Below are 13,504 nucleotides of genomic sequence, written 5' to 3'. Positions count from 1 at the left end.
TTTGAATACTCAAGAGTTTCTGAATTTGTTGACTGGAATCTTTCATCATTCTGGAAAATTCTCAGCATTTTGAAATTTTTAAAAATTGTTGTAAAATACACATATGATTTACCATCTTAATCATTTTAAGTGTATAGTTCAATAATATTGAATACACTTACACTGTTGTGCAACCATGACCACTATCCATCTCCAGAACTCCTTCATATTGCAACTCCATACCCAATAAATAACACCCTCTCTTTATTTAAAAAAAAATTATTTATTTGGCTGCATTGGGGCTTAGTTACAGCACACATGTGGAATCTAGTTCCCTGACCAGGGATCAAACCCAGGTCCCCTGCTCCCATGCAGTCTTAGCCACTGGATCATCAGAGAAGTCCTAATAGTTATCTCTTTTAAATGTTACCTTAGCTCCATCCTCTCACTCTTTTCTCCTAGATATCTGACTAGTAGTTTATTCAAACTAGATTTTTCAAGCTGTAGGTTGTTTCCCAAAGGTGACTTATAAAATCAATTTGGTAGGTTGTTACCAGCACTGAGAGAGAAAATGAACAGAAAATATCAGAGTGTATTATATATTTTCATGAAAATTTTGTTTCATTGTGTTCATTAACATGCTACTGCTGCTAAGTCACTTCAGTCGTGTCCGACTCTGTGTGACCCCATAGACGGCAGCCCACCAGGCTCCCCTGTCCCTGGGATTCTCCAGGCAAGAACACTGGAGTGGGTTGCCATTTCCTTCTCCAATGCATGAAAGTGAAAAGTGAAAGTGAAGTCGCTCAGTCGTGTCCGACTCTTTGCAACCCCACAGATTGCAGCCCACCAGGCTCCTCCATCCATGGGATTTTCCAGGCAAGAGTACTGGAGTGGGGTGCTATTGCCTACATAAAACTGTAGTGAGTTACAGATAAAACCCATTCATTAGACCTTCTCACACCATTCTCCCTCTCTCCTTGCCTCTCTGTCAGGGCTTCATCTCTCATCTCTGTATCCCATATTGTGGGTATGTCTTCAGATCTTTCAGTCTGTAATTGTCCCTGAGGCTGCAGATAAACCTATTCCAGGAGTTTTTCATTTCAGTTATTTTTTTAAGCCTCTACGTTCTATTTGGGCTTCCCTGGTTGCTCAGTTCCTTTATACAACAAAGGATCACACAGGCAGGTCTCTAACACTGGCTCCAGCCACGCCCCACCCCACTGAGGGGTTTTGGTGTTGGTCTCCACTGCTGTCACTTTAGGCAGTGGCCAAGTCATCTTGATGGGGGTAAGTCCGTGTTCTTGGGCCCATGCAGAGCTTCTACACCTGCCTCCAAGGGCACTTTAAAATAAACTCAGCATGTAAGCAATGGCTGAGGGGCCCAGAATGAGTCACCCTGTCCACTGGACTATTACTGAGTCACTGATGCCTAGGTGGGCATTCACAAGGGACACTGTGAACACCTTCACATTGTGCCCATCCCAGGGGGCACCCCCATAACCCTTCCCACACTTCCTTCTCACGAAATTCAATTCTGCTGTATCTGTTCCTAGCCGCCCACTACCGACGGGTCAGTGTACATCTGTGCTTCTGGTCGTCTCTCAGCCAGATAATCATCTGAATGGACGTCTCGAGATTCTGGAAAATCAATGGATTCTCTTTATGTTGTAATTCTGCAACCTGACCAATTAAGTTTGGGGTAAGTGTGCATGCTAAGTCACTTCAATTGTGTTCAACTCTTTGCGACCCCATGGACTGTAGCCCGCCAGGCTCCTCTGTCCATGGGATTCTCCAGCCAAGAATACTGGAGTGGGTTGCCATGCCTTCCTCCAGGGGATCTTCCCAACCCACGGATCAAACATGAGCCTCTTATATCTCCTGCATTGGCAGGAAGGTTCTTTAACACTTGTGCCACCTGGGAAGAACCAATTTGGGGTATGGTTTTCAGCAAGGTCAAAAACCTATAGCTGCAAGAAAGAAAGGATTATTTTAGGGCTCCATGGAATCCCTCTGGCTTTCCCACTGGGACTTAACTGAATGTTTAGAGAGCTTGTCATTTTCTTTCCATAATAGCTCCAGGGAACTCAGACACAGCTACTACCCCACAGTCCCGGGATCATCATTGCGACATCAGGGCAGTGGCCACAGGATTCTCCCGGGTCCTTGTGGTTGTGGGTGCTACGTCACCCTCAAAGGCAGATGCGAAGGCAAGTAGTAGGTGCCATTGCATATACTTGGAGATTACTTGTAACCCGTGCTCAATGCTAAACTGACTCTCTGAGGTAAAAGTAACTCTGAGCTATAGTTTTTGCAGATTTCTGTGGTGCAAACACTCACCCCATGAGTAATTTTAAGTGACCTGGAGGTCATTGCTGAACACAGAATTAAAAGAGGAGTGCACCATTGGCTCCTGAGAGCTAGTCTGAGCCCACACACCCCTGCCTCTATTCCACGCCCTGTGGACACCTCAGTCAGGCGTGAGGATGTGGACTGGTCAGACTGCATCCTGTCTTTGAGGGTCCATCTCCTGGGACCACTCTTGCTACTACCAGTCCAGGTCCAGCCAGGAAAGCAGAACTTACACCAGTTATTTGTACAAAGATAACTTAGCATGAAGAAATGGTTAATGGGGTGATGGGGAACTGTAAAAGCAAAAAGTCGAAGACACCAAGGTGTCTTGTGGGTAGGGGAGCAGGGGGCGCCAAGAGACACAGGCAAGATATTGGGTCATTAGGACCCAGGAGCTCAGAAGATGGGCTTCTTTCAGGTAGGAGCAGAATTCTTCTTCCTCTTTTTTAATACTTATTTGGCCCATGCTGGGTCTTAGTTGTAGCACGTGAAATCTTAAATGCTGCGTGTGGGATCTAGTTGCCTGACCAGGGATCGAACCCAGGCCCCACCCCTGCACTGGGAGTTCAGAGTCTCAGCCACTGGACCGCCACAGATGTCCCAGATAGGAGCAGATTTCTGAGGAAGGGGTGCAGACTGGCCAGTGCCCAGGCCCCTGAGGGGATGCAGTGAGGCTGCCTTTGGGCTAACCCCCCCAAAAGCTGCAGACTGCTGCCAAGGTGAAGGGTGGCTACTCAGACGACACTGAAAGCAGACGGGAGGAGCAAGACCCCCTTCTTAGTCCTCGGGTCTCCCCCAGTTGCCTAAACTGAGGAAAGTACCTGAGGAGAAAGAAGTAGAGGGAGCCGCAGCCCCCGCACCTCAGGGCAGACAGCAGAGGGTTGATGTAGAGACCAGGGGAAACGGATTCCTAATGCCTTCACCCTCTGTGACTTCTTTAAACACTGAAGGCACACTTCTGTTTCCAGCCTACTCAGTTGCTGAAGTGTGTGCCATTTCGAATTACAGTTCCTGCTGGCTCAGGGCGCACTGTTTCCTTGTGTGTTTTATGATCTATCAACCTATTTAGGGGAATTCTTTGAGGCCTGATGTTGCCATCACCTATCACCACTAGCTAGTCACTCCAAAGTCCAGTGCTTCAGACATCAACAATTCACATCGTCGGTCTCCCTCAAGGGCATCGGGGTTGCCTGGGCTCTTGTGGGGCAACAGGAGGAGAGTGGCTAGAGCCGGGCAGGGAGTTTAGGTGCCCCCAGCCCCTGAGGGCACCCTCATTTCCAACATCAACAGCTAAGACTCTGCTCTCCCAATGCAGACGGCCCTGGTTCAATCTCTGATCAGGGAACTCAGATAAGAAGAGGCGCTCCTAAAACCACCCTCCAGTGTGACAATTCAATAAGAGGTCTCACAGAACTCATGGAATTGCTATACTCATGGTTTTGGTTTATTACAGGCAAAGGATGCAGATTCACACCAGACAAGGGAAGAAGCACACGGGGAAGACGATTCTAAACACGGAGCTCCCATCACCCTCTCCCTGTGGAGTTGGGATGTATCACTCTTCAAGGTCAGTGTGTGACAGTGTTCGAAGAGGATCACCACCCTCTTCCTTGCAACTTTTTTGTAACTCCAAATCTATTTTAAATTTAAAAGTCTATTTCAAATATTTTTATTGGATTCTCAATCTTCTGAATTGGCATTCTCTGCAGTGCAGTCAGTTATTATTACTCTCTGGCATTCAAATTCTGTGATAACCAGGATGCAGGCAGGGGGCTGAACCACATTGAATGGATAAGAAAGCTGTGGTACATATACACAGTGGAATATTACTCAGCTATTAAAAAGAATGCATTTGAATCAGTTCTAATAAGGTGGATGAAACTGGAGCCTATTATACAGAGCTAAGTAAGTCAGAAAGAAAAACACCAATACAGTCAGTATATTAACGCATATATATATGGAATTGAGAAAGGTGGTAATGATGACCCTATATGTGAGACAGCAAAAGAGACATAGATGTAAACAACAGACTTTTGGACTCTGTAGGAGAAGGCAAGGGTGGGATGATTTGAGAGAATAGCATTGAAACATGTATATTATCATATGTGAAATAGATTGCCAGTCCAGGTTCAATGCATAAGACAGGGTGCTAAGGGCTGGTGCACTGGGATGACCCTGAGGGGTGGGATGGGGAGGGAGGGGAAGGGAGGGTCAGGATGGGGAACACATGTACACCCATGGCTGATTCATGTCAATGTATGGCAAAAACCACTACAATATTGTAAAGTAGCCTCCAATTAAAATAAATTGTTAAACAATTAAAATTTAAAAAAAAGAAAAGAAAAAATGGGTGGCTTTGTGGAATTGGTGTCTCACCCCTTTTCTTGCTTCAGAAATGCTCCTGGTTGTCCAAATCCCACCCATCCTCCCTGGCATCACTCACTCACTCATTCATTCACTCTCTCATTCACTCGCTCATCCAAGTGGCATTTCCTAAGGACCTGCTGCGTCAGCATCCCACAGTGGATGGATTTAACCCTGGGTCAAAGGACCTTACTGTCTGGTGAGGGGAGTTAAAAAACAACAACAACAACAACAAAACCCACCAAAATTGTTACAATCTGTGATAAACACTAAAATAGATGAGAAGAAAGCTACTAAGAGAGACTTTCCCAATGGTCTAATGGCTAAGACTCTGCACTCCCAATGCAGAGAGCCCTGGTTCAATCTCTGATCAGGGAACTAGGATCCTACGTGCAGCAACTAAGAGCTTGCTGCTGTTGCTGCTGCTGCTAAGTCGCTTCAGTCGTATCCGACTCTGTGAGACCCCATAGACAGCAGCCCACCAGGCTCCTCCGTCCATGGGATTTTCCAGGCAAGAGTACTGGAGTGGGGTGCCATTGCCTTCTCTGGACAAACAAATAAATAAATATTTAAAAAAGAAAGCTACCAAGAGACAATGAACTTTACTCTGGGGGCTGGAAGAAAACTTAAAAGCTCATATGGTATTAGAGAATAATCTTGGAAAAATAGAAAGATCTTGCCAGACAGAAAAGAGAAGGAAGAGTTCTCCAAGTGGAGGGAAAGCAAATGCAAAGGCCCCAGGGCACATGCCTACTGGGGCTGATCTGGAGGAAAGGCAAGGAGGAATAATACTTTCTCAGGGGATCTCTCTGGAGATCCAGTGGTTAAGATGCTATGCTTCCAAAGCAAGGAGCACAGTTTCGATCCCTGGTTGGGAAGCTAAGATCCAACATCACACAGCACAGCCAAAAAATAAGTAAGTAAAAAATTTTAAAACTTATAGTATTTTCTCACATTTATTTAGCTCCTGTTCTGTGTCAGGCAGTAGATTAGCATATGTTTTCATTTGCTATGGTTCTGTAACAAATGACCCACAAAAGTTCTGGAGGTTGAAAGTCTGAAATTGGCTCTTACGAGGCTAAAATCCATCTGCGTTCTGTGGTCTGCAGGCTCCTTGCCTTTTCTAGCTCCTGGAGCTTGGCCAGAGACCTTGGCTCCATGCCCCTTCCTTCATCTACAAAGCTGGCAATATAGCATCTTCGATCTTAATCTCACTTGGACCTCTAATTCCATCATATCAAGTGTATAACTGTGGGCCAGATACTGCACCAAGGGCTTTGTTTATGTTATCTAATTTAATCCTCCCATGTCAAGAGGATCATTTATCCCCACTTTACAGATGAGGAGACTAAGGCTCTGAGAAGTGTACCAGGATGGCCCAGGGGTGATGAGCCTTCTGTTGTGCTATACAGTCTAGCTGTCATGGTTGGATGCCCTTGGTTGTCCTAGAGGACATTCTATTCAGATGAATAACATCACCAAACGCAGTGGTTCTTTGTGTGTGTGTGTGTGTGTGTGTGTGTGTGTGTGTGTGTTCTGTTAGTTTGCGTTGTTAAATTTTTTAATTTTTGTTTTTTTAAATGTATTATGTTTGCTTATTTTTAAATTGAAGGATAGTTGATTTACAATGTTTCAGGTGTACAGCGTAGTGATTCAGTTATACATATCGAACGTACTGTTTTTCAGAAATAGATCCACAGACATAGAAAACAAATTTATGGTTACCAAGGGGGCAAGGGGGGAGGGATAAATTAGGAGTTTGGGATTAACATATACACATTGTTGTTGTCTAGTTGCTAAATTGTGTCCATTTTTTGCTGACCCCATGGACTGTAGCCTGCCAGGCTCCTCTGTCCATTGGATTTCCCAGGCAAGAATACTGGAGTGGGTTGCTATTTCCTTCCCCAGGGGATCTTCCTGACTCAAGGATCGAACCCGAATCTCCTGCACTGGCAAGCACATTCTTTACCACCGAGTCACCAGGGAAACCCCAACATATAGACGTTCAGTTCGGTTCAGTCGTTCAGTCATTTAGTCGTGTCTGCCTCTTTGCGACCCCATGGACTGCAGTACACCAGGCCTCCCTGTCCATCACCAACTCTTGGAGTTTACTCAAACTCATGCCCATTGAGTCGGAGATGCCATCCAACCATCTCATCCTCTGTCATCCCCTTCTCCTCCCGCCTTCAATCTTTCCCAGTGTCAGGGTCTTTTCCAATGAGTCAGCTCTTCGCATCAGGTGGCCAAAGTATGGGAGTTTCAGCTTCAACATCAGTCCTTCCAATGAATATTCAGGACTGATTTCCTTTAGGATGGATCTCCTTGCAGTCCAAGGGACTCTCAAGAGTCTTCTCCAACACCACAGTTCAAAGGCATCAATTCTTCAGTGCTCAGCTTTCTTTACAGCCTAATTTTCACACCCATACATGACTACTGGAAAAACCATAGCCTTGACTAGACAGACCTTTGAGGCAAAGTAATGTCTCTGCTTTTTAATATGCTGTTTAGGTTGGTCATAACTTTTTTTCCAAGGAGTAAGTGTCTTTTAATTTCATGGCTACAGTCACCATCTACAGTGATTTTGGAGCCCCCAAAAATAAAGTCTGCCCCTGTTTCCACTGTTTCTCCATCTATTTGCCATGAAGTGATGGGGCTGGATGCCATGATCTTTGTTTTCTGAATGTTGAGCTTTAAGCCAACTTTTTCACACTCCTCTTTCACTTTCATCAAGAGACTCTTTAGTTATTCTTCTCTTTCTGCCATAAGGGTAGTGTCATCTGCATATCTGAGGTTATTGATTACTACACATAAAATAGATAACTAATAAAGACCTACTGTATAACACAGGGAACTATACTCAGTAATAACCTATGAGGGAAAAGAATCTGAAAAAGAATATATTTATGTATGCTGCTAAGTCTCTTCAGTCGTGTCTGACTCTGTGCGACCCCATAGACGGCAGCCCACCAGGCTCCCCCATCCCTGGGATTCTCCAGGCAAGAACTGGAGTGGGTTGCCATTGCCTTCTCCAATATATTTATGTATACATACATATATATCGGAGAAGGCAATGGCAACCCACTCCAGTACTCTTGCCTGGGAAATCCCATGGACAGAGGAGCCTCGTAGGCTACAGTCCATGGGGTTGCTAAGAGTTGGACACGACTGAGCGACTTCACTTTCACTTTCACTTTCATGCATTGGAGAAGGAAATGGCAACCCACTCCAGTGTTCTTGCCTGGAGAATCCCAGGGACAGAGGAGCCTGGTGGTGGGGTCGCACAGAATCGGACACGACTGATGCGACTTAGCAGCAGCAGCAGCAGCATACACACACACACACACACACACACATATATATATATAACTGAATCTCTTTTCTTTACATCTGAAAGTAACACAACATTGTAAGTCTACTATAGTTCAATAAAAAACAAAATAAATAAACAAAACCATTCCAATAATCAGTTCAGTCAGTTCACTCCCTCAGTCATGTCCGACTCTTTGTGACCCCATGGACTGCAGCACACCAGGCCTCCCTATCCATCACCAGCTCCTGGAACTTGCTCAAACTTATGGCCACCGAGTTGGTGATGCCATCCAACCATCTCATCTCCTCCTGCTTTCAATCTTTCTGACTATTCCAATAGTCAGAAAGCCTTAAAAATAAACAAAATGTTTAAAACAAAAAATAAAATGTATTATTTTAAAATAAACTCTTAATCTTGCAACCATTGTAGACTTACAGAGGAGTTACACAAGCGGTCTGGAGGGTTTCTTCTACTTCTTACCCAGTTTTCCCCGTGTTATCATTTTACACAACTGCGGTGGCAACATTGGAACATTATCACTGTAAACTCCAGACTGTTTTCGGATGTCACCAGTGTTTCCACAAATGTCCTTTTTCTTTTCCCGGATCCAGTCCAGGATACCACATTGCATTTAATCAGTTTGCTTTCCACAGAGATGCCCTGGAAGCTGACTGGGGGACAGATTGATGTCAACAACAACCGTAGCCTCTGAGAACCAAGTGCCACGTGCCTGGCACCATCCTGAGAAGCACGTGAGTTTCTCTATGCTCTCACAACGATGACAGGTGACATCACTTCCTCCGGCTTGAGGCTGAGAAAACCAAGGCACAGGGAAGTTCAGACACTCACCCAAGAGGAGTGAGAAATCGGAGATGGAGGATGAAGACCTGGATGAAAGGGACCATGGGGTGGGGGAGGGGAGCATCTCAGAAGTGGGGGTCGTGGTGAGGGTTGGGGGTGACCGCAGAATACCAGTGGCCCTTCCCCAGGCCCCTGCAGTGGCTGTTCCTGCTCCTGCAGTGGTCTTCCCAGGGCTACCTGACATCGCCACTGTCATCCGATCACTTCCCGATCACCTGCTGTATGTTGGGCACCTTGCTAAGTCCTGGGCACAAGTGGAGACAGGTGCATACAGGTGAAAAGGAACCTCTGGGGGGTGGTATGAAGAAAACATGGCTAGAAGGCTGTTCCATGAGGCTTCTGGGACGCCAGCTTGTCAGTCAGGCTTTTCCTTCCCAGCACTTTGGCGACGTGCAATCACTTATTTATCTGTGGCCTGTCTCCCCACTTGGAGAAGGCAATGGCAACCTACTTCAGTACTCTTGCCTGGAAAATCCCATGGACGGAGGAGCCTGGTAGGCTGCAGTCCATGGGGTTGCTAAGAGTTGGACACGACTGAGCGACTTCACTTTCACTTTTCACTTTCATGCATTGGAGAAGGAAATGGCAACCCACTCCAGTGTTCTTGCCTGGAGAATCCCAGGGATGGGGGAGCCTGGTGGGCTGCCGTCTATGGGGTCACACAGAGTCAGACACGACTGAAGTGATTTAGCAGCAGTCTCCCCACTAAGACACGAGTTTCATGGATGATCCATCCCTGATTTGAGCTTCTAGCAAAGGCCTGAAGCAATCCGTAGAGGGATGAGTGGAGGAAAGAAGGAAGGAATGGAGGAAGGCAGGGTGAAAGGGAGAGAGAGAGGAAGATCCAGGGTCACCAGGCGTTGAAGTTTCAAAACTAGCTCATACAGGGTTGTTTGGTTGCTAAGTCATGTCCAAATCTTTTGCAACCCATGGACTGTAGCCTACCAGGTTCCTCTGTCCATGGGATTTCCCATGCAAGAATACTAGAGTAAGTTGTCATTTCCTTCTCCAGGGGATCTTCCAGACCCAGGGATTGAACCCATGTCTCCTGCATTGGCAGGAGGGTTCTTTACCATTGACCCACCAGGGAAGCCCAGCTCATACATAGGACTTGTTAAAACTCATGTACCTCCAAACTGGCCTGGATGGAGGTAGGGGTCATACTCAGAGTTGCCCCACATCTTTGCAAACAGGAGTGCAGTTGTATGGCCTAACCCTTATCCAAAGAAGTGGACCCTCCAGGCTTAGGCAGGAGGATTCAGGAGGGGTTGTCTGCTCAGGGAATGGGGTGGTTGTTGGGAGGTGCAGAGGAAGGAAACCAATGTTTTTCTCCCTTTGCCCCCATAAGCAAACTCGCCCCGCCACCCTGAACTCCCTTGGTCTCTCATTCCTAACTGGGAGCAATCAAAGAGGAGATGGATTCATGGTCCCCATCTCTGTGCCTGGCACATAAAAGGTGCTCGTTACATGTTTGATGAATGAATAAAATAATGTAATTAAAAATTTGAAGGGAGGTGGGGGAGAAAGTCTTTTCCATCCTTAGGCCATGTCCCCAAGCACCCAGAAGGCCACATTTGCATACAAATAATTGATATTCTAATTACAAATCATTTGTATTGATTTATTAACAGATCCCCAAAGGATTTCTAGAAGATAATTAGATTCCAAGCTCCTTAGGGGTTAGGAAGGCATATTTACCTCGCTGCTCCCCCTGGGCCGTGCGAGGAGCGGAGCTACCTGATAAATGTTTGACGAGGACAGGAGTAAGCCTGGTCTTCTTGTGGGGAGAGGCAATAGCCGCCCCACAGACAATTTCCAGTGTGTCTGGGGTTCTGTGGCGGGGGGAAGACGGTGCATTCACTTGTATGTGTGTGTTCGTCTGTGTGTGTGTGCGCTTAAAATGTGCAAAGCTTGCTAGTCTCTAAGCCCCAGTGATTTTTCACTGTGTATGCAGCTTTCCCTCCGGAGTCCTTGCCAGGGGGTGGCAGGGGGCTGGGGGTGTTAGACCTTTCTCATCATCTCTATGGGCCTCTCCCCAAGACAACCCAAATAAATAACATTAGTACATTAAGAAAAAAAAAGCAACTAGCGAAGGAAGGCATCAATAGAAAACTTGACAGTTTTCATTGGTCTGATGAAAAACTCTGCTTGCTCTCTGAATGCAGTTTCGAGTCCCCCCCCTCTACTGTCTTGCTGAACCATTGGCCACTCCCCAGGGCCCTCTGAGAACAGAAACTGTGCTGCAGTCCCGGACACCAGGCTCAGAAGAGGAGGATGAGTTCCTGCAGCCTGACTGCCCCCCCCTACCCCAGAACGTGGTGGCAAAGCCAGTGGAGCAGGGGCCCCAAGGGGAGGGTCGAGGGAGGCAGAGGTGATGGGGTGGAGGTGTTTGAGATTTGGCTTCTCCATTTTCTTGTTCCTGCGATAGCTCCCAGGAATCCTTAGGGCCATGGATTCTCAAGTGACTGTCATGACTCTGCGTTTTTATCTGGGGGAAAAAAACAAAACAAGTGATTGCAATATGTAAAGCGAATGCAGTGTTCTCAGGAAATCTGAATGGTTGCCATAAATACCATCCTTTCACGCTGAGAAAGGTGTGATCCTATGTGGGGCAGTGGAGCCTGCTACCTAGGCCAGACCCCAGTTGAGCAGCTCTGAGAGGTGCTAGGTGTGTGACCTCTGGCAGGTTCCTAAGCTGTGGGCAATGCCCTCCAGCCAATGCTCCGAGAACACAGCTGTAAAGGAATGCATGCATGAGTGCTCAGTCATGCCTGACCCTTTGTAACTCCATGGACTGAAGCCCACCATGCTCCTCTGTCCATTGAATTTTTCAGGCAAGAATACTGGAGTGGCTTGCCATTTCCTCCTGCAGGGAATGTTCTTGACCCAGAGATTGAACCTGTGTCTCCTGTGTTTCCTGCATTAAAGGTAGATTCTTTACCGCTGAGGCACCTGGGTGGCCACTGTAGAGGAATGAGGTGGGGTTATTACTCTCTGTGGCAGGGAGGAGGGAGCTTGCAGAACACCTGAAGGACTGGAGGAAGTAGGGTTTCGCTCGGGGTTAGATGCCACCTGGCATGCTACAGTCCATGGGGCTGCAGAGTCAGACGCGACTGAGTGACTGAACAACAAAAAAATGCTGCCAGGAAGGGGTGATTCCATGATCTGGTGGGGATCCAGAGGGGGCAGACCAGAGCCAGCCTCCAAGTATGAGCAACTGGCAAAGCAGCAACCTGCCCACCACTCAGGTTAGCTGCGAGAGGTCAATTTGGGTGGGGTTAGGCAGTTTTCTTGTCTGGGCTTAGAATGATGACTGGAGTAGATTCTTGTTATTGTCTGGACTCTCTCTGGTCATGGAGTGGCCTGTGTGATGCTGGTGTCCTGTGGAATTCTGCTCAATAAGAGAGAGAGCATCAGGACCCACTGTGAGTGCCTGGCCAGTTCCTGGCCACCAGGAGTGGCTTTTCCTTCCCTGTCCATGCCCCATCTGTAAGGTGTGTGCATGATCAGTTGATCAGTTGCTCAGGCGTGTCTGACTCTATGAGCCTGCCAGGCTCCTCTGTTCATGGAATTCTTCAGTCAAGAATTCTGGTGTGGGTTGCCATTCCCTTCTCCAGGGGATCTTCCTGACACAGGAATCAAATCTGCGTTGATTTGAACACAGGGCCTTCTGCTTTGCAGGTGGATTCTTTACCATCTGAGCCAATCTGTAAGGTGGGGTACAGTCAGTTTCTCTTGCTAAGGTTTGGGGAGGATGCAATGAATCAGTGCCAGGAAAGTCCTTAGTGCCCTGTGCTGGGCACATGGTAAATCCTCAATGAAGTATATCTATGACCACGAGGGTGGCATTTCAAAGAGCTCCCCTGGTCTCTTGTGTTACATCTGGGAGGCTTGTATGCTGTGTGGGGTTGGGAGCAGTGATGTTCCTGGAGATTTTAGTTATTTCAGGGCGGGTTTGTTTTTTGGTAATTTGTAAAGGAAATGAGCAAATACGTCTCACTCCAAGTACAGCATATCCAGGAAACAGCATGAAAAACCGGCTCTTCACGATCAGTGTGTAACTTGGTGAAGACATCCCCTATCCACCCATCTTTTATTCAACACAAGCAAGCTATTCTTTATTCGCAACAATTAGAAAAGGGGGCATGTGGTAAATGCCTTCTGTTATTTCCTCCCATGGGAAAGGTATCAGAAAGAACCAGCTTTATCTCTTAGAAGATTAATTCCCTCATGGGGTCCTCATGTATTTGTGTTGTGATAACGCATGGTGTGTGATAGGGGTCATAAAACCTTGTGATTTTTCATCTACTTATTCCTCCCTGTCCAAGATGTAGGGCTTTGCAGTGGCAGGCAAGTTTTAACATTGGACGGTATTAGTAACAAATGATGATGGATCAACCTCTGAAAGCTGGTACCTGGGAGGGCAGGGAGTGGCATTTATCTTGCTGTGGCCGTGGGCATCAGTGCCTTTGGGCACAGCCACTTTGTCATTTCAGCTGTTCTTGTCCACTTCCATCTCCTCTGTGCTCCCTCCTCACAGCCTCAAAGCTCTCTGGTCCAAACCCTTCTCATTCTGTGCCGTTCTCCGGAGACTGGGGCTATAAGACCGCTTCTTTTTTTTTCATTTTACTTTGCCATTTA

At 46.8% G+C, this 13,504-nt stretch overlaps 1 long non-coding RNA gene across 1 annotated transcript; it reads left to right on the top strand.

Moving 5' to 3' along the window:
* The first annotated feature begins 1,340 nt into the window (after positions 1-1,340).
* On the top strand, positions 1,341-9,279 carry LOC104989968. Its single transcript, XR_825444.1, has 3 exons — positions 1,341-1,678; positions 3,782-3,895; positions 8,656-9,279. It is a non-coding gene; the product is annotated as an uncharacterized LOC104989968 (long non-coding RNA).
* Positions 9,280-13,504: the final 4,225 nt, after the last annotated feature.

The sequence above is a fragment of the Bison bison genome, unplaced genomic scaffold, assembly GCF_000754665.1.
Source record: "Bison bison bison isolate TAMUID 2011002044 unplaced genomic scaffold, Bison_UMD1.0 scf7180017864167, whole genome shotgun sequence".
In the NCBI taxonomy this organism is placed as follows: Eukaryota; Metazoa; Chordata; class Mammalia; order Artiodactyla; family Bovidae; genus Bison; species Bison bison.
This window is presented reverse-complemented; position numbering and strand designations above follow the sequence as displayed.